The sequence below is a fragment of the Mesocricetus auratus genome, unplaced genomic scaffold (assembly GCF_017639785.1).
Source record: "Mesocricetus auratus isolate SY011 unplaced genomic scaffold, BCM_Maur_2.0 Super-Scaffold_100022, whole genome shotgun sequence".
Taxonomy (NCBI): domain Eukaryota; kingdom Metazoa; phylum Chordata; class Mammalia; order Rodentia; family Cricetidae; genus Mesocricetus; species Mesocricetus auratus.
Window position 1 is genome coordinate 3,034,307 of NW_024429203.1, and position 22,179 is coordinate 3,056,485.

Below are 22,179 nucleotides of genomic sequence, written 5' to 3' on the forward strand. Positions count from 1 at the left end.
ATACCTTTTCAACATGGTACTTGAAGTTCTAGCTATAGCCATACGACAATAAAGGGGGATCAAGGGGATACAAATTGGGAAGGAAGAAGTCAAACTTTCACTGTTTGCAGACGATATGATAGTTTACATCAATGACCCAAAGAACTCTACCAGGGAACTCTTACAGCTGATTAACACCTTCAGCAAAGTGGCAGGTTACAAGATCAACTCAAGAAAGTCAGTAGCCCTACTATATACAGATGATAAAAGGGCTGAAAGAGAAATCAGAGAAACATCACCCTTTACAATTGCCACAAACAATATAAAATACCTTGGGGTAACGCTAACCAAACAAGTGAAAGACCTGTATCGTAAGAACTTTGAATCTTTAAAGAAAGAAATTAAAGAAGCCCTCAGAAAATGGAAAGATCTCCCATGCTCTTGGATAGGTAGGATCAATATAGTAAAAATGGCAATCCTGCCAAAAGCAATCTACAGATTCAATGCTATCCCCATTAAAATCCCAGCACAATTCTTCACAGACCTTGAAAGAACAATAATCAATTTTGTATGGAAAAACAAAAGACCCAGGATAGCCAAAACAACCCTGTTCAACAAGGCAACGTCCGGAGGCATCACTATCCCTGACCTCAAGCTCTATTATAGAGCTATAGTCCTGAAAACAGTTTGGTATTGGCACAAAAATAGACAGGCAGACCAATGGAATCGAATTGAAAATCCGGGTATTAACCCACACACGTACGAACATCTGATCTTTGACAAAGAAGCTAAAAATATACAATGGAATAAAGAAAGCATCTTCAACAAATGGTGCTGGCATAATTGGAGACTGGCATGTAGAAAAATGCGGATCGATCCATGTTTATCGCCATGCACAAAACTTAAGTCCAAATGGATCAAAGACCTCAACATAAATCCAGCCACACTGAACCTCTTAGAAGAGAAAGTGGGTGGTACCCTTGAAAGAATTGGTACAGGAGACAGCTTCCTGAACATAACACCAGTAGCACAGACAGTGAGATCAACAATTAATAAATGGGACCTACTGAAACTGAGAAGCTTCTGTAAGGCAAAGGACACAGTCAGCAAGACAAAAAGGCAGCCCACAGAATGGGAAAAAATATTCACTAATCCCACATCTGACAGAGGGTTGATCTCCAAAATTTACAAAGAACTCAAGAAGCAAGTCTCCAAAACAGCAAAGGACCCAATTAAGAAGTGGGCTGCAGAACTAAATAGAGAGTTTTCAATAGAGGAGTCTAAAATGGCTGAGAGGCACTTGAGAAAGTGCTCAACATCCTTAGCCATCCGGGAAATGCAAATCAAAGCAACTCTGAGATACCATCTCACTCCTGTCAGAATGGCTAAAATCAAAAACACCAATGACAATTTATGCTGGAGAGGATGTGGTGAAAGGGGGACACTCCTCCATTGCTGGTGGGAGTGCCAACTGGTTCAGCCACTTTGGAAAGCAGTATGGAGATTCCTCAGAAAAATGGGAATAAACCTACCACAAGACCCAGCAACTGCACTCTTAGGCATATATCCAAAAGATGCCCATTCATATAACAAAGATGTCTGTTCCACTATGTTCATAGCAGCTTTATTTGTAATAGCCAGAACTTGGAAGCAACCTAGATGTCCCTCACCCGAAGAATGGATAGAGAAAATGTGGTACATCTACACAATGGAGTACTATTCAGCAGAAAAAAATAATGGAATCATGAGATTCGCAGGCAAATGGATGACACTAGAAGAAACCATCCTGAGTGAGGTAACCCAGTCACAAAAAGAGAAACATGGCATGTACTCTCTCATATATGGATTTTAGACATAGATCTGGGGAGTGCCAGCCTACAATCCTATTGCCAGAGAGTCTGGGAAACAGAAACTTCATTTACTGGCTGGTTAAGTACTGAGCTGAACTCAAGAAAGCCAGTATCAGAGAGGGAGGACTGATGATCAAAGGGATTAAGACTGGGCTGGTTGAACCCCCAGAAACAGCTGACCAGACAAAGGTTAACTCTTGAATCCCAGGCATCAGCCTGGGAATCCAGCATGGGACTGATCAAGACCCCCTGAATCTGGGTGTCAGTGAGGAGGCCTAGGTAATCTATTGAGCCTTGGACAGCAGATCAGTACCCATCCCAAGTATACACACGGACTTTGGACTCCCATTGAACAATGTGAGGTGCACTCTCACCCTGAACTCTTGGGGAAGGGTCTAGGCCCTGCCCTATATGAAATGACAGACTATGGACACCCGCATGGAGGGCCTCACCCTCCCTGGGGGAATGAGGGGATAACGGGGGGGATGGGGGGAGGGCAAGGGAGGAGGGGAGGGAAAGGGAGAGGGACCTCGTACTGACTTGTGAAGCAACCTTGTTTCTTATCTAAATTTTAAAAAGGAAAATAAAAAAATATTAATAAAAAAAGAAAGAAAGAAAGAAAGGAAGGAAGGAAGGAAGGAAGAAAGAAAGAAAGAAAGAAAGAAAGAAAGAAGAAAGGAAGGAAGGAAGGAATTAAAGCAAGGAAGGAATGAAAGGAAGGAATGAAAGGAAGGAAGAATTTTGCATCTATGTTCATAAGGGATATTGCTCTATAATTTTTTGGTTGGAACTTTGTATAATAGTGTAATAGGGTAATAGTGGACTCATAAAAAGAATTGGGAAATGTTTCTTTAGTTCCTATTTTGTGAATAATCTGAATAATGTGAGGACTGATGTTAGATCTTCTTTGAAGGTCTGGTAGATTTCCACTCTGAATACATCTGTCCCTGGGTGATTTTTGCTGTTGTTGTTGAAGATTGGTAGACTTTTAATTACTGCTTCTATTTCATTCAAATTTATGAGTCTGTTTAAATTGTTTATTTGATCTTGACTTAACTTTGGTAGCTCATAAATATCAGTAAATTCATCCTTTTGTTTTGGTTTTCAAGTTCTTTTGGTTCTCTAGATTTCATAAGTACCTATTTTAATATTCCTATTTTCACCTCTGTTTTTGTTAATTTGGATAGTCTTTTTCTTTTTGTTAATTTGGCTAAGTGTTCATCTTACATATTTTTCTTAAATAGTCAACTCTTCATTGATTTTTTTCTTACTTTTGTTTGTTTGTTTGCATTTCATTGATTTCATTCCTGAGTTTATTATTTCTTGCCATTTACTCTCTTTGGATACCAGTTTTTTCTTTTTGTTCTAGAACATTTAGGTGTGCCACTAAGTTGCTAATGTGAGAGCTATCCGATTTTTTATGTAGACACTTATTGATGTGAAATTGCCTTGTAGAACTGTGTTCATATGTCCCATAAGTTGGATGTATTGTGTTTTCATTTTCACTCAATTCTAAAAAGTTTTCATTTCTTGTTATGGAAAAAAAAATAAAAAAATAAAAAAAACATAAAAAAAAAGATTTTACTGTTCAGTCGATTTGTAAATGTCTAGTGTACACGTCACGTTCACTCAGGTACTTATCACAACCCTGTGAATCCTCTCCTCTCATTCTTCCTTTGTTGTGCCTGGTGCTAGTGCTCCATGATGAATTCCATGCAAAATGACACTGATATCCATCTTAGCAAAACAGAGCACTTACAGTGTAACTCCATGAGAGATAGGCATGGATGCATGCCCACTGTAACTGATAAAGCCCCACATCTTCACCTCTGCTGTAAAGGAGAACTCCTACACAAGCTCCAAAGCGATGTGTGAATAACACAAGAGAATCCTCCTAACACCTGTCTTCTGTGGCAGTCTGGCTAAGTGGACATGTAGAGGACATCATGTAGAGAGTGTGTCCTTAGGGCAGAGTGTGTTAAGTTTTAAGTAAATATTTCAGGAAGCACCAGATGTCTCCTAGATTTAGAAGGTGGTGATTCTTCGAAGATTCTAGAACAACATCCTGTCACATATTAGCATGGGTTATCACTATTTTGTGAATTAGACAGCGTGTGTGGATGTCAGAGAGCAATTTGTCAGAGTAAGTTCTCTTTGTATCATGCCAGTTCCATGAGTTAAACCCAGGTCATCAGGCTTGGTGACAAGTGACTTTACCCACTGAGCCATCTTGAAACCACTATTAATCAGTTTTGAATATGACAGCTTTACATATGGAATAAGCTCAGGCATTTTGAGTTGATATTACTAAAAAGTGTGTTTTTCTTCAATAATCAGTTAGGGAAACATTTTGTTTTTATCTGGTTAAGTACTTTGTTATCATTTAGTTTCTTGTTTTTACTGTTTTATCCAGTCTTATTCAATTTTCAAATTGCTAAGGAAGTGAGACAAGAGAGGAAACTAGTTAATAGTCTCTCAGTTGTTCTAAAAATCATTTCCTGTTTGCTTGCATACATTTCCATAGAGACATTTTTAAAGAGTTGGCCCAAATGAGATAGTGGAGCTTGTTTTGGGTTTATCGGCAGCATCCCTCTCTTGGCATCAGGATAGTAAGCTGACAGCGTAGAGATCCTGAGAACATTTAGACCAAGAAATCCTCAGCATGGTGTTTGTGGTTCATGTCCCTTGTCACACACATGGCTCTTTATTGTGCTTCATAACTGTCAGTGGAATAACGGACTAGAGCTTGAGGGAACTTTAGAGATGTGGAAGCCAAGGTCCAAGAGGCTTAAGGGAATTCTCATTACAGACAGTGTAGGACTGGACCTGGATTCCTTTCTCCTATACAGATTCCCACCTCCACATTGCCCTGAAGCAATGGCAGTGCTGGCTGCACCTAGCCCAACAGCCGAGTTGGAGACTGAACCCAGGGACAGTAAATCGGAGACAGCTGGGCAACAGGGGTTTCTTGCCAAGTTTGTGATGTTGGTTGTCAGCAAACTAGAGCTACAGAACCATTTTAGACCATTTCCAGCTAAAGTGGAATTTTCAAAACCATCATCAGGTCAGAGAAGCTGCTTTTATGGGAAATCAGGGTTTTGCACAGCTGGTAGAGCAACTGGTAATGGTGGTTCAGGCTGAGGACTTCCTCTTCCAACCACAAGCACCTAGGAATCACTCTCTTGTAATTTACTAGGGCAAACCGTTTTCCTTTAGGCCATTTGATTCACAGAACAACTTTTAGAATGGCATTTATTCATTTAATCTATATAGGCTCCAATTGAGAATTAGTGAGGTAGGCAAAGGGTTAGGGTGATTACTCAGTGATAAGTGGTGAGTCTTGCAAAGAAATGATATTTTTATTCCTTTAGAGGTAAAAGACATATCTACAGCACTGTGAAGCTGTCCAGGTGACTTCATTAAGTTCTGAATAAGAAGAAATAGATGGAGAGCAGATGGGAATCTTGGATAAAGGCCTGAACCTTGATCACAGAGAATTTTATTTGCTTTTTGATATTATAGTGGATAATAGTAAGACAAAACTCATAAGGAGGATCATTTTCCAGAAAAAAATGTAGCACTGATTCCTTATGCAATCCTTGAGAAAATATCTCAGAAAATATTCTGGGCCTCATCCTAGTATGTGAGCCAAGTGTAATAAGTAAGCTTGAAGTTGGATAGTTTCTAGGATCTAATCAGACAAGGGCTTGATGGTAGATGATATGGAGGTTAGGCAGTATGCATACGCAGACTTCCCTAACAGCCATGGTCACTGGTTAACCATGGAGATACTGTTTAGCAAAGAGAGAACTGCATAAGTCATTGATAAAAGGGTTTTTAGTTGTAGCAAGCTGATAAGATTCTAATGGCTTCTTTAATTGTGTGAGCTACTTACTCAAAGGCATCTTCTTATTCTATGATTCTTGACTTCTAAGATGTAGTAGCAGTAGCCCCAGCCTCCAAGCCACCCTTACTGTTCTGCTGTAGGAGACATATAAAACTTTATTATTTGTGGAATTCACCCCATAATAAACATTGTCAGTGGTGGCAGTGACCACAACCACACAACAAATTACTTTTCTATTTGGCCAAGCATATAATGATAGGATTCATCCTGGATCTGCCCTTCACAGTGACTTGGGTCAGTTACTGGTCTGATTATTTCCTGGTATAGAAACTGCCTTCACTAGAGCCTGTGTTGACCATATAGACACAGGATGACCCTGCTACACCCTGGCTCGGGGATGGATCCTTCCTTGTGTTTGAGAAGAAGAAGTTGGTGCAGTCCTTGGAAAGTTAGGCTTGAAGGGTTGTATCACTCCCTTGCCAGGTGTGCACTGAGGTGCTAATGGAGAACTTTGAAGAAATACTCACTAAGGATACCTTCCGCTTGCTTACTTCATGAGATGAGATGTTGCTCTGTTGACCAGTCTGGCTTCAAACTCAAAATTTCCCATCTTAGGTCTTCTGAGTGCTGTAAAAGAAGCTAGTTTCTCAAATGGTAGCTTTTAGACTATTCTATTTGTATGTTAAATTGTAGTTTCCATTTTTTTCTTATAGTACTTTGATCTTAACTAGATTATTTGTCCCTCTGTTTTAATGTATGTATGTTTGGATCCCTAATTCATACACAATGTGATACTTTGGTGAACAGTTCTCCGTGTATGTTTATTATTTTCTCTACCAGATATAGGCCAGGCAAAGGAAGGGGCTCATGATCTAGTTGCTGTTGTCTCTGGATTCTCACACAATGTTGGGTACATCCTGTATGATGTCAGTATAAGTTGAGCTACATTATATTCCTGGAAACAAAGTTGTTTGTGCCTCAAAGATTTAAAATACCCATGTGAATTGGGTCCTCACAGATGAAAATGATTGGATCTAAGTTAGTCTTCGCTGGTTTCTTGGAGAAATGAATTGTCAGTGTAGGGAGCTTGTGCGCTTGCTCACTGTGAACCTTGTGTTATATTTCTTCGACTGTGGCCAGTTGTTTACATTGTACCAGTTGCAATGGAAAAGGAAGCAGTCTTCACAATTGTTGCAGAAAAAAACTTAATTTGCTTCAAACCAGAATTGTTTTGCTTTAGAACTTGTATGGATTAGGGATCCAAGCATCATACATTAAAACAGACAATGCAATTAAAAGCTGTGGTTGTTTGGGTTCCCAATCCCTAGATTTTTAATCTGTTTTTTTCCCTTAATTTTCATCTCTCACCCCATCATTCAAGTAATACATTGTTTAAAAACATTAAGTTGTAGGTGTTGGGTTCTTTCTGCTCCTGCCCTGTGTCTGTGAATGGTTTTGCTCTTACTCTGGCTTTCTCTCTGGTTGTGAAATGGCTCGTATACTACCCTGACAAAGAATGAGTTTGTTCTTTCTGTGTGTGTTCCTTCCAGAAGAAGAGTATCTCCTGTGACATCCCATCTTCACACCCAGCAGCTCTCCCTTTTGTATTCTGTAGATCCGAACTGTCTTATGGCTTCCTTGGAAACCCACCTTAAATCATGAAGTGTCAAGAATAACAAAAGCCCTGATTCTAGTTTGCCAAGGGCTGGCTAGCCAACTTTCTCTCTCTCTCTCTCTCTCTCTCTCTCTCTCTCTCTCTCTCTCTCTCTCTCTCTCTCTCTCTCTCTTTCTTTTTTGAGGGAGTTTTTTTAAAATATTTCTTTTATTTAAATTAGAAACAATTCCCTCTCCCTTACCTTCTTCCCTACCCCCCTCCATCCCCCCACCCAACCCCCATATCATTCCCCAGGGAGGGTGAGGCCCTCCATGGGGAATCTCCAGAGTCTGTCATTTCATCCAGGCCAGGGCCTAGGCCCTTCCCTATGTGTCCAGGCTGAGAGAGTGCCTGAAGTCCATTTGTATGCCAGGGATAAATACTGATCTACTACCCAAGGCCCCATAGATTGCCTAGGCCTCCTCACTGACACCCAAATTTAGGTGATCTGAATTAGTCCCATTCTGGCCTCTCAGATATCAGTCTGGGGTCATGAGCTCCCCCTTGTCCGGTCAGCTGTCTCTATGGGTTTCACCAGCCCAGGCTTGACCCCTTTGCTCATCTCTCCTCCCTCTCTGCAACTGAGTTCCAGAAGTTCAGTTCAGTTCATTGTTTAGCTGTGGGTGTCTGCCTCAGCTTCCATCAGCCACTGGATGAAGGTTCTAGGATGACATATACCATCGTTTTCTTAAAGGCATGTATAATAAATATTAGAGACTACAAAATCTGCCCCATGATTTCACCTTTGCCATTGTAGTAACAATAAATAATAAGTAAGGGAGTAGGCTTGGCTCTGTCTCAGTAACAAATACAGAATCAGGAGGTGGGTCATATCTACCTGTTGACAACCCTTGTTCCTGTAGCAGGGACTCAGAAGCATTACTTCCATCACTTAACCAGGAGTTTGTTAAAACATGAGATCCCATCTCTAACGTTTCTATTTCAACACATTAGGGGTAGAAGAGGGAAATTGCATTTTAACAAGTTTCCATTGTTAGCTGCCTGTGCTTCTGGATAAAAGACATCCCCTGGGGTACCACTGCCTTGATCTAGCCTTTTTTGATGTTAGGAGGTGGAGTTGTCTTGTGTGTTAGAGGAGGTTTTTAGCACCCTTGGCCTCTACCCTACTTGATCCAATACCCTCCTGACTCTCTAATAAATGACTAAAGAGGAGGGGAAGAGAAAAAGGGAGGAGAGGGAGAGGAGGAGGAAGAGGGGGAGAGGAGAAGAGCGAAGGGGAGGAGGGGGAGAGGAAGAGGAGGAGTAGTAATACACTAGACGATTGCTGTTTCCTGTGACTGCAGATTGCTGACCCCTTCCCTTCTTAGGGAGGTTGCCTCCGGCATGCATAAGTGGACTCACCTTTCCTTGGCACATTTCAGCCAGGGATTGACAATGTCATATGATGTGATTGGAAATAAGGATGGAAATGATCAGTTATATTACAACTCCTAAGGGGAGAGAAGGCAAATTACTCAAAATGTTTCAGAAAATGAAACAGTAATGTTAATTTTTCTCTCTGATTTTCTTCATCAAGGAATCTAACTTCAGAAATGAAAGAACTTTGTAGATTCTGTGAGCAAATACAGAATCATGGGCAATTAACAAGCAAAGCATCGGATTCCATGAAGCCTTAGGCAAAGGAGACATCTGCATTTGGCATTTGTAGGATGATCTTCACGAAAAGCTTTTAAAGGAATGATCATCTCAATAAAGTTGTTAGACATTCAGATACAAGTAATCAGGATTCATCTTCTGCTTCATATAGTCTATATGGTTAAAATATGGAGATCTGTTTGAACTCCCCCGCACCTCTGGCTTTGGTGTTCTTGACACTGCTTCTGTGTGTAGGCTGGCATTGATCTTCCCATAGCCCAGATGAGCCTCCAGCCTGTGGCAGTACTCCTGGTTTTGCCTTTCAGATGCTCCCCCAGACCTGGCTTGTTTGGGTTACGTGTGTGTGGTGTGGTATGATGTGGTGTGTGTGTGTGTGTGTGTGTGTGTGTGTGTGCGCGCGTATGCATGTGTAGAAAGTTTTTAATCTTGAACACTAATAGACCTCACTGTTTTTTTTTTGACGAAAAAGAGTAGTCTTCAGAGATAAATGAAAAAGCAAAAAACAAGGAACAGCAAAAAAAAAAAACCAACAGGGTATATTACTCATGAATTGTTAATTATGAAAATGGGTATAAAATCCAGCTGTGTTCTATATAGCATTTTGTCTATCCTGTGTATTCCTTTTTATTTATTTGCTGCTCCTAAATCTTTTTTTGCAGGAGAGCCAGAAACATGGGCTCATTGGATGTGAGATGCAGAGTCTTGTTTTATTTGTCATTTGTATCTTGCCATGTTCCTAAAAAGAGTTTTGGTTGCCTGTTAAATTGTCTAATAATCTGAACCAAATCAAAATTAAAATACTCAAAATGAGAAAAATACTCAGCATATCTTAAGAGCATACTTATTTATGAATGTTGACATGAATTAATGTTGTATAACTTTAAGAAGACATTCTTATTGGGTTCTGTTTTATAGCCAAAGAATTGGAACCGGGTGGTATGGTATGGTATGGTGAAAAGGGTGCTGTGAGACACTTGAGCACAACCTGCCTTAAAACACCCTATTACTTCAGTCTCACATGCTGACGTCTTTCACCATTAAATTTGTGTGCTGTGTTTTAAGACTTGTCTAACAAAGTCTCTATTTCTATTTTGGGAATGTGTTACCAAAAAAAAAAGAAAAGTCCATGTAGGTGGGACTGATGTCATCTGCTAGGTAGTTAGTTGTACCATCTGTTCTCAGGTAGGGAGCGGCAATGCTGTGTGGTGATGTGAATGAGAATATCCCTCATAGTCACCGGAGTTTGAGTACTTGGTCCCTAATTGTTGGTGCTGTTTGGGAGGCTTATGTGGTGGAGTCTTTCTAGAGGAAGTACATCCCTGGGGGTAAAATTTGGGAGTAAAAAACTATGCTACTTTCATTTCCTTCTCTCTGCTGTGTGCTTATGCTTCAAGATGTGAACTTGAAGCTTGCTGCTTCTGCAGCCATGCCTGATACCCACTGTGATGCTGAGAACTCTGACTCTCTAGATCCGTCAGCCAAAATAACCCTTCTTTTCTATAGTTGACTCTCTAGATCCATCAGCCAAAATAACCCTTCTTTTCTATAGTTGACTCTCTAGATCCATCAGCCAAAATAACCCTTCTTTTCTATAAGTTGCCTTGGTCATGGCATTTCATCACAGAAATAGCTAAGTAACTAATGCTCTCTGATATGCCACAGTAGACTGGGGCAGAGGACCTGGTGACTGGTGGAGAAGGGATGTCACAGAAAGTATTGAAGACTAGATCATGGCTCCGGCTTTGAGGCAGCAGGCAGCTTTTCTTGACTCTGCTAGAAATCCCACGTCTGTGAAATAATACTGGATGTGGGCCATTAAATATGATTGAAGTGATGAAAGGGGAATAATAAAATTATAGCTGTGAACCCTTTTTGAAGTCAGAGACTCCAGGGGGACTTGGAAAACTCAGGGGTCTTCCCTCTAGAAAAATATGTGAAAACATACTAAATGTCAGTTTCGAGAGTGCTATAACCCTGGAGGCCCATTTTTGGGCCAGAGTTACAAGGTTTTAAGCTCAAGGAAAAGTTCTGGTATTTAGGAGTATACCAATATTTGTAATTTTATTATTCGCTTGGCAAGTCATTGTGAGGCTTTATAGTTTTGTGACATGGGGTTGGCACTGTCCTAGTGATTCTTATGTTTCTTAAAGAATACCTCTATTAGTAGTTGATGCAAGGTGCAACAGAGTTGAAATTAACTGGGTAAAAGTAGGAATTTCAGATAGACATAAGGAAATGCCTTCAGTCTAGCATAGGTAATTTCACCTTTGCTTTGGCTTAAAAAAACAAAGTATTTGTTCAAAATGTGTTTGTAATTTTTCTTTCATTGGATAATTTTGTTTTTTTTTCTTTTCATTCTGCATAAATTTTAGAATGTTTCATTACTGCCAAATGACTGTGAATCTTTATGAATTTGGATGTATTCATAGCTATCAACATACTTTGTTATAGATAGCCAAGAGAAGTAAAGTTTAATGTTGATGCTTTTGGAGTTCTTTCAATATGATGCTTTTTTCCCCATATATCGCTTATATTTAGTTGATTTTACTTTTCCATCCATTTACTAATAACTGATGTTCCTGAAGCCAATATCTTAAACAAATCAGTTAGTCTAGATCCAAGGTGCAGCTGGGCAGTGCAGCAGGCAGGGCTCTATTGAGAGATTTTAGGCCATCACACGTGACCCTTGTTGCCTTCTACCTTGGCACTTCTACAGTCCTCAGGAGGACTCCCAGCATTTTCTGTCAGCATTGTTCAGCAAAGAGGAAAGTCTCAGTAGAGACTTGATAAGTAATACAAAGATGACCTGCAAAGGATAATGCTGCTTGGAGTAGAGAGAAAAAATAAATACGAGGTGGTAATATGCAGGAGGAATTGGAAGGACTTGGGACTTAATGAACTGGAAAGTAATCATGGTTGGGAGCTAATTGGCAATATTGATGGATACTTTGGTAGAGATGTGTATTAGAACATTTTTATGAAGTTTATTAATCCAACATTTTGAGCCACTACGCAAAGGATGGATAGTCAGTTAATAGTGAATGAGGTCAGATAAAGCAAGCATTGGGGTAAGCAGAGGCTGGAACTAAACTGTAACTTTTTAAAACTCAGAATTCATCATTCTTTTTAAGAAGTCTCCTCGATGTGAGAACATTCTTGAAAACACAAGTGAGCAATATTTGCTTTCTTTTTGAGGGTTGAGAAAGCCAGAGGTTAGAAAATGGGGGAAAGAACATCTGTTCCTGAGCTTACTGGTGGCACTTGGACTGTTTGCTGACAGTCATGTTGCCTTGTGTCTGAGAATGTATCCTCCACAGTGTTCACATGTCCTATTGTGATCAGTTCTTTGGTCATAACTCTTCCTTTAATCTACAGGGGAAAGGTCTCTATTTCATAGTTTTGGTGGTCTGCTTTTTAGGTTTAGCTAATGAAATAGGTAATATGGCTCAAAATAGGACATTCAACTGTATGTTTGAGACAAAAAGGGATATCCTGCAAGTAATATTGTGTTTAATAGTATGTTTGAGAACTTCTAATTGCTGGTATTTCCTTTCCCTAATTACTGATTTTAGACAACATTTCTGTTAGCTTGAGGATCAGTCAGCCTTAAGTTCATCTGCTGAGATGTTAGGAACCACACATCCCAGCTTAGCTGAGAATGCGTGGTACAAAGCTGCATCTCCCAGGCTCTGCAGACTTTGCAGAAGTAGGTTTGAAGCATGGTAATGTTCAGAAGGTACAGTCTTCCTGTTTGTACATACACAGTTTACCTCTACATATTGTATTTATTACTCCTTTGCGTATAGTATATTAGTAAACCATATTTTAGGTGCTGAGTGACAAGCCAGATTCAGGGAAGAAAAAAAAGGCAAGTAAATGGCTATATTCATTTTTTAGCATGAGTAAGTCATGAATTTTATTTACTTATTGGTGTGTCAATAGTGTGTGTGTGTGTATGTGTGTGTGTGTAAAACACCAAGTGACCTGCACCATCCCTTTTTTGCCTTACTCCTATGAAACAGTATGAAACAGGGTCTGCCACTAAAGCTGGCACTAGGCCAGCCTCCAGCAAACCCTGGCATTCTCCCTGTTCGTATCCCCATGGGGCTTGGGTTATATGGGTAAGCAGCTGTGCCTAGCTTTTTGAAATATATTCTCTGGGGATTCCTGTCCTGCTGAACCATCTTGTCAGCAAATCACAAATTTTAAATGAAGAATAAACATTTATTTTCTTCTAGTGATCGCATACAAACAGACTGGCATGTTTGATAATTGGTAGCTTTTTGTAGAATAATTTGGTCACCGACCTAAGTGGAAAATTCTTGTAAGCTATCCTGTGGTTTGAATATGAAATGTCTCCAACAAGTCCATGTGTTAATCTCTTGGTCACTAGCTGGTGGTGCTATTTTGGGAGATGATGGGAAGGAATTTTGGGCAGTGGGGTTTTGCTGGAATACTAGATGGCTAGGAGTGTGTTTTTGAAGGTAGTAAGTAACTGGTTCCTAGTCTCATCTCCCTTCTCTGCTTCCTGTCTACCATAAGGTGAAGAGCCTCCTCTGTTCCATGTTGTCACTCATGATCCTCTTTCTAGGCACATGGAGCCAAGAACCCAGGTACTATTCCCTAAAGCCATGAGCCTGAAACCCATATGTTTCTTCTTGTCATTTCTTTTGTTTTCTGTCACATCGTGTATTACTGTTGCTTGGTTTTCAGTGGCAAATTGACTTTTCCTAAGGCTGAGGTCCAAGAGGGAACCTTTTCCCTGGGTCTTTGTATGGCAGACATCATGTCATGTGTGCCAAGAGTGGGGAGATATAGTCAAACTGCCTGTTCATTCAGTTCCCGAATGAAATCGTTGATTAGGTGTGAGCCAGAAGGCCATTGGCTCTCTGGACTGACATTGCCCATTTTTGCAAGTTCTTTCCTGTGGTGTGGATAGCCAGTCACCTCCGTTAAAGAGGAAAAATGACGAATTCATTCACTGATTGACTCCAGGACCCAATGACTCATGAGTAGTTGGGTGTAATTCTTGAGACCACACAATGGTGGGTAGAAGCCTGATTTCATAACTTTGGAAATGAATCTTTTCAACATTTTTAGATGGTGGTATGGTGGTGGGAGAGTAGCCAAAGCAGCCTCCATCTTTGGAAATAAGGAACATAATTTAACTGTATTGTTCAGGAATCCCTGCCAAAGTTGTCCAGGTAGATTTCTTTTCCCTTGGTGTAAATCATGCAGGCTGAATTTTGCTTTTCAGCATTAGTTGGGGACTGTATTAGAAGAAAGTTGCTGCTTCTCAAATTCATAAAATGTGCTGTCAGTGGCCTCCTTATGGATGTGTGGGTCAGGCGATCTCCAGAGTGAGCCCAGGAGAGAAGTCCTCGGAAGGGGCGCTTCGCAGACAGAGACTTTCCTCTCTGAGAAAAGGCTGTAGAGAAATGTGGTTTGCTTAAATCTAATGCTAACGTTCTTTGCCCTGCTGAATCCTGTTGAGAGTCATCCTTCAGAGTGAATAAGCCCTGTGATATTATGTCATTTTGTAGTTTTTGTAGTTTCAGAGATATTGGCCTAACTTTTGGCGTCAAAGATTTTAACTTATAGGTTGGTGACAGCAATGTAGGGTTTGGGGAACAATGTTCAGATCATTCCTGATCTCAGAGGGAAGCAATGCCTCTTATTAATGTTGTTGTGGTGGGTGCTGAAAAGCCCATGATTCTTTGGGGGTGGGAAGGCCAGTTGTCCCTTCAGACATGACCCTGATAACCACTCAGGTGAGCAGGCTCTGGGGGAGGGCAGATTCTCTTTCCTGTAAGAGTGGTGATGGTGCTCACAGGTGCTCTCGTCTTAGCCAATAGTTTCTCTGCCATCGCAGCATGAGGTCAGTTTGTGATAGGTGTCTCATCCTTTGTCATGTGAAGGCATGAGCTGGTGCAGTGGTTTGTTTTATAGGTTGACATGTAACACCAGTGTTACAGAAAGCAAGAATAATTCTTTCTATAAAAACCTTTTGATCCTTACCTTATGACTATTGGAAGTTCACTCTATCTTACAAGATCAAGCAGGTCTACTCCTACACAGCTTTCTTTGTTTTAGGACATATACCTAGGATTCATTGTAATGTATTGGTTTCCCCATTTTTAAACTGTAATTTCTTCCAGATGCTTTTTTTTTTCAGATAAGCTACAGGTTTTATTCTCTTTCCTTGTAAATAAGCTGAACAATAGGCTTTAGTTTGGAAAGCATTAATGAAGAATATTTGGAGATTTTTTTTTATCTCCCTTATTCTTCTGGTGTCGTCCTAGTTAACATCTGTACTATGTCTGAAGGTTTCTTAATGTTTATCCCTGCGTTACATTAATTGGCCTTCACAGTAACCATGAGGCAAGTTAGTGTTACTTTGTGACTTTTTGAATCAGAAAAATGGAGAATTGTCCTGAAAATCAGAATTTGCCTAAGGTTTATGTCAGAGCGAGGACTGCAGTCAGAGCCCGTGGTTTGTGTGCATCGAGCAGCTTCCTGGCAGGCGTTTGGCGCTGGAGGAGAGGACTGCAGCCTTTCCTTCTCCTTTGCATCCACGCACTCATCTTGGGTGCCCGCATCCCAGGGGCTCTGGTGAGAGTGGCAGGGAGGTGTGTCTGCCCTCTCTAAGCCTTGTGCTCAGCTGTCAGGGAGCATTTTCTGTCCAGCCTGAGAGGGGTGATAATGTTGTCTTATCACAGCATCAAGTGTTAGAGACGTGATACACGGTAAGCTCTATGTGAAGTCAGCTTTCCAAAATGTAAACTGTGATAGTGAAGTAAGGGAGTGCCAGCTCAAGTGAGACCATGGCTCCTTCTGTGGAGTGACCTTCCCTGAGCTGGGGGTTCCCGCCCTGCCCAGCCCCTGCTGCCCTGAGCTGGGAGTTCCCGCCCTGCCCAGCCCCTGCACAGCCTTCCCCCTCAGCTCCTCTGTGTGTGCTTACCTTTGCCTCTGAGTTCTCCAGATGCCCCCTCCTCCTCCGTGCGCACTGGAGACCGCACTCCTTCCTGCCTTCCTTGTCTGTCCTTCTGTGGGAGACATGTCTTCATCCTGGGCACCATGGAAGCAGAAGCTTTGGCCTGAAGTTTAGTTTAATATCTGCTTTTGTCCTTGGCATCTTACGTTCCTTCCTCATTAAAGGGAGCTTTAAATGCTTTTGCTATTTACTCACAAAGTTTTGAATACTTAATGAGGAGATATCATGGGTAAAAACCTCTGAAGATAGACGTGGCTGTGAGGGATTGCCCTGGATTTAATACTGAGCAGTGCAACTAGGTAAGTCAGCAAACCTCCTTGGATCAGAGGAAAAATTTTGTTTTACTGAAAACATCAGCAAAGGGTTTAGATTTGTTGATTTTGAAGGTCTTCTCAAATTCAATCAGTTGAATTCAATTGAATATATAGACCATTTGCAGTATTGTTCACTGTAAATATTATCCTAGTATTCAAAAATACAAAACAACATGTAACCTAGAAAACCAAGATAGAAGTAAATAAATTAGGACTGTGTGGTGTTTTAAATAGCCAGTGGTTACAAGACTCCTCCCTGTTGGTCTCATTAGCTATAGAGTTATTTTTTTCTCTGGAGAAAAGGGACTCACCCAAGTGCCAGAAGAGTAGTTTTTACATTTGGGAATGGCATTCATTTTTAGGAGCACATGGGTAGTGATTGATAGCAGACTTCTATCTTTGATAGCAGATAATATTCAGAGTAAATATCTGAAAATAATATAGTGAAATTTCTTTTTCCCCATTATTGAAAATGGATTTTTTCCTCATATAATATATTCTGATTATAGTTTCCCCTCCCTCTACTCCTCCTAGTCCCTCCCTACCTCCCCTCTGATCCAAATCCACTTATTTTCTGTCTCTCATTAGAAAACAAACAGTCTTCTAAGGGATAATAATAAAAACTAGTATAGTAAGATAAAAGAAAAACAGACAGATCAGAATAGGACAAAACAATAAGCAGAAGGAAAAGAGCCAAAGAAGAGGTACAAGAAACAGATGACGATGCAGAAACCTACTTATTTGCACACCTAGGAATTCCATAAAAACACTAACTGGAAAGCCATAATATATATTCAAAGGACCTATAATGTAAAAAGAGAAAAATACAAATAAAATAAATAAATAAAATATTAAACAACAACAAAATCCTGACAGCACATTATGAGAGTAGGAACCTCCAAATATATCATTGATTCATTTCCTGGGCATGCAGCCTACCCTTAATTTGGTTTGTTTTTCTCTTGGAGAAGCTAAATTTTCACTTTCAGATGCTCATCAGTTGGATATAACTTCCGGGTTAGGGATGGGCATGCGTCCACTTTCCTTTGATCTATAGGACCTGGTCTAGGGAATGCTTCCTCAATCTCTGAGTTCAAATGTACTCTGAACCTGTTACTTTAGAAGGCTGACTCCTTGATGATCTCCTCCTATTCTGAAGGGTTCTCTGAGCCCTGAGGGGAGGGATTTTATGGAGACTTCTCATTTAGGATTGTGTGTTCATAGGTCTCTCGCTCTGCACATTATCTGGCTGTGGTTCTCTGTACCTGTTCCCATCTGCTGCAAGATGAAGCCTCTCTGATGATGGCTGAGCGAGACACTGATCAGTGAGTGTAACAGAATGTCATGAGGAGACATTTAGTTGCTGCATGAATTTCTTTTTCTTTTTTTTAGAGCAGTAGTATTTGGTTTTACACTAGGTTCTTTTTCAATCTAATCTTAGGTTCTTGGTTACCACAGAAGTGTCTGCTATGGGTTCCATCTCCTACAGTGGGCCTTAAGTTAAATCAGATATTGGTTGGTTACTCCAACAAGTATACAAGAAGATTTTCTCCATCTATTTTGGTCCCACTGAACTGGTTTTCCTCTGCCCATAGCCACTTAAGAAATAACCATTCATAGACTTAATATATATTTAAAATGGTTTGGCTATTGGCTTAGACTTTTTACTGACTAGCTCTCTCTTTATTATTAACCCATTATTATTAATCTGTGTATCTCTGACCTCCCCGGTGGCTGCATGGCATTTCCCTGACTCTGCCTATTACCTCTCATTACAATTGTTTGGATTTCCTGCCTGGCTTTACTCTGTTAAGCCATTGGCAGAAACAGCTTTATTCATCAACCAATAAGAGAAACATAGTCACAGCATACAGAAGGACATCCCCTATCACAGGAGCATGGTGTAACCATTGCACTAGTGTGCCTTGCAAGCAGGACACCACTGTAGATCAAAGATGTTTGTGTTTACATTTGCTCTTTGGTAGCATGCAGAGTACATTCCAGTGCCATGAACACTAGTATGTAAAGGCTCTATGTGGGCACCATCTTGACTTCTCCATGTTCAATGAGTTGTGTAGGTGTTGTCTTCAGCAATATGACCTTGCTGTGAGTTTATGGAGGACAACCTAAAGTCTTGGCAACAACCTGAGTTGTTTAGGGGTTTCCATGAGATTCGTTTAACCAACAACTTAATTAGATGTAACCAAATCCTGGTACTGGAAACTTCATTTGTTGACAAGTGGTTTCCAGTTTGGGCTTTGTCCTCCTATTTTTTTTTTTTGGTGATTTCATTTAGATATAAAGCTTGTACTGGATTAGGTTTCCATACTGCTCATCAAATACTCCTTAATTTTAGATGTCTCCTGTCTGTCTGTCTGTCTGTTTGTCTCTCTTTCTGTCTCTCTGTGTCTGTCTCTCTCTCTATGTCTTTCTCTATCTGTCTCTGTCTGTCTCTGTCTCTCTGTCTCTGTCTGTCTGTCTGTCTGTCTGTCTGTCTGTCTGTCTCTCTCTCTCTCTCTCTCTCTCTCTCTGTATTCCCTTCCTTGCTCCCAGTTCCAGCTCCACCCCCATCCATCCATAACTACCTATTCTATTTCCCTTTTCTAGGAGATCTATCTGCCCCCTCCCCAAGTCCCTTACTTTATATCTGTAGTTCTACAGATTGTAGCTTGGTTATCATTGGCTTAACAGCTAATATCCACATATAAATGAATACTATAATGTCATCCTTTGAAAAACTATTCATCTAATGTTATATGGAAAATGTCATTGGTGGACATTACTTGTAATATTTTCTTAAGAAATTTTAATTAAATCAAGAGAGCAGTCACTGGTAGAAAACTAGTTTCCCTTGTTGTCTTCTTGGGTTTTTGAAACAGGATCTCTCTATGTGGATCAGATTGGCCTGAAACTCGCTATGTATTCCAGGCTGACCATGAGCTCTCTGATCTTCCTGATGAGGACTCATAAGTGGTGAGATTAACATGTGATATACCACACTGGTCTTTTGTTTTATTTCATTTTTAAAGTGTATTGATGCTTCTTGTTACCAGACTCAACTCTGAGTTTTCTTCAGTAAGTAGAAGGTAATAGTGAATAGTTGCCTAATAACTTGTCAAAGTCATATTGATGACCAGGACCTTCTGTCCTCTGTTCAGGCAATGGCTGATAAAACAAAGGAACAATTTAGGAAACCTGAACACTGCTCAGCTTACAATTCTCAGGCTCCTGCTGAATGGATTTCTAACATGTGTACCAACCTGCATAATCTAATATATTTTATCATCAAGTCTTAAGGCTCTGAAGATTGTGGGAGACTGTTGTGAAAATTGTTTTTGCGGGCGCGGGGGCAGTTATAATGGTGGCTGCAGAAGGAAGTTAGAGACCTGAAATGAAGATATGTTTCTCAAGGTTCAGGAGAATCTGACCTTTCTCACTAGACACAGGTGCCTCTTTACCATGATGTCATTCTCTCCACAGCTTTAAAACTGCACGATTGAACTAATGCCTGTCATGCTTTCTGCTTTCAATTCTTCATCCAAGTTTTAGAAATTAATACCAATAATTAAAAATAGTCATGTGAGTTAGTATTTATAATGATCAACATTAGCTTCACTGTTCTGAAATGGATTCAGAATTCTTATAAATGGATACTATCAGGATTTTACTTCATCCAGCCTCATTGGTTAAGTAAAAAGTAAATTGTTTGAAAAACTAGCTTAAAATGCACCTGTCTCCTAGGTGTTCTAACCTATGTGTGGCCCACATAAGCCATGTAAAGAAAAGAAAAGATTCTTAAATGAGTGCTTCATCTAGTAATCCAAGTTTGGACATTTTCAGAAAAGATCCTGTTTTGTTTTGTTTTATTTTTCCAAGACAGGATTTCTCTGTATTGTTTTGGAGGCTGTCCTGGAACTTGCTCTGTAGACCAGGCTGGCCTTGAACTCACAGAGATCTGCCTGCCTCTGCCTCCCGAGGGCTGGGATTATAGGTATGCACCACCAACGCCCGGCAAAAGATCCTGTTTTTATTTGTACCATTTGCCTCCTTGTGTTTGTAGTTTTTTTTTCTTTGCTGAGATAAAACCAGATCAATCTAATTCCTATTCCTTCCCTCTTTTATTTTTCTGCCTTTTTTTTGTTTTTGTATTTAATGAAGAAACTAAGATAGAAAATTCACAGTAAAACCAAAACTATCTTTGAGACCCTTTAAAACATTTTTTGTGTGTGAGTGCATGTGTGCGTGTGCGTGCGTGCGTGCACGTGTGTGTGTGCGTGCGTGCGTGTGTGCGTGTGTGTGTGTGTGTGTGTGTAGGGCTGAGGCTGTCTACATTAGCCTGTCTGTTGGTGTTGTCCTTGTTCAGCTCTTGTTTAGGCAGTCATGTTGGTGAGACTTTATGGCTGTAGTTCCTAAGAGATACATCTCACAGCAAATTCCCTGATCCTCTAACTGTTACAGTCTTTATGCCCTTTCTTCCACAATAATCCCAGAGCCCTAGGTGTGTGGGTTGTGTTGTAGATGTATCAGTTGGGATTGGGCATTTTGATTGGTTGTGGTTTTCTATTGTCATCTCCATCTATTGTTAAGAGAAGTTTCCTTGATGAGGGTAAGGATTATACTTATCTATGAGTATAAGGACAAATATTATGAATATAGTTAGGGATTCTGTTGGCTTACTAAAGTGTGAATTGTATGTCCTTCCTCAAGATTTGTGACTTCATCACTCCTGGGTATTGGCTAGGATTTCAGAGATGGCTCAGCAGTTAATGCCCCTTGCTACTTCTCCATAGGGTACAGTTTTGGATCCTAGCAGCCACTGTGGGCAGCTCGTAACCACCTGTAACCTCAGTTCCAGTGATTCAATGCCTTTTAGTTTCTGTAGGTACCTGCATGCATGGCATTCACGTGTGCACACATACAAACACATACACACCCACACCACAATGAATAAAACAAACAAACAAAATCTTAAAAAATCAAATTCTGGCCTATATTATAAAATTAAATGGATATGTACTATCTTCTGACTGGGTCAAAGAATCACTACACACCACTGTCTAATCTGAAAAACTGAGTATCCTAAAAGAAGATTCATAGAGTGGAAAAACAACAGATTTCTGTTAGTTTGTTTGTTTACCTGTATGTGTGCGTGCGTTCGTGCATGCGTGCGTGTGTGTGTGTGTGTGTGTGTGTGTGTGTGTGTGTGTGTGTGTTTTAATGTTACTTCATTAAAGAAACTCTGAGGAAATGATCAGTATTGTCACCTGACTTTAGGGTCTACAGGTTCTCTTTTTTGCCATCATAAGTGGATCACTAGTGTACTATAGTTGATCACATTTGGAACCATCTCTTAACACTGACTGCCCTAGGTAAAGGAATGCTCGGGGATACCCAGCCAGAGAGCTCCCCTTCTCATCATGGTTTCCCTTCATGGAATATGGTACTCCATGCTGTGTGGGTGGCTTCCTAGTCACAGACATGTCTGTCTATAAGACTGTTGCCTGAAACATTCTAAAGTTAGAAACTATCCAGCCCCCATGGATGTTGTTTTTGGAGAGAGATAACTATGGCATTCTCGAGGGCTTGTAAAATGAGCTCTGGCATTGGCAGCCATAGATTCCTGCTTTACTAGCAATCTGTTCAGTGACAGACCATAGCCCAGAAAACATTCATTTGTCTTTTCACAACCTGATTCCATTAATTATTATTTTTAAATGTGGGTTTCAACTGGATATAGGTAGACCATTTTATAGAAAGAGGTAAAACTTTGGTCAGCTGTGGGGGGTGGAGAGGAGGGGAGGTAAAAGCTATAATCAGGCCTGAGATCAGTTGTATTTTTAGTTTTACACGAGGCAGGCAAGAGAAGGGTTTCCTTTCAGATGATTAAGTTACACTTAGTGAATAAGCTTTGCAGAAATAGCAGA

At 40.4% G+C, this 22,179-nt stretch overlaps 1 protein-coding gene across 5 annotated transcripts in view; it reads left to right on the plus strand.

Annotated features, from left to right (window-relative positions):
- Bbs9 (Bardet-Biedl syndrome 9) overlaps positions 1 to 22,179 on the plus strand; it is a 384,009-nt gene that overhangs the window by 279,658 nt on the left and 82,172 nt on the right. The window lies entirely within an intron of this gene.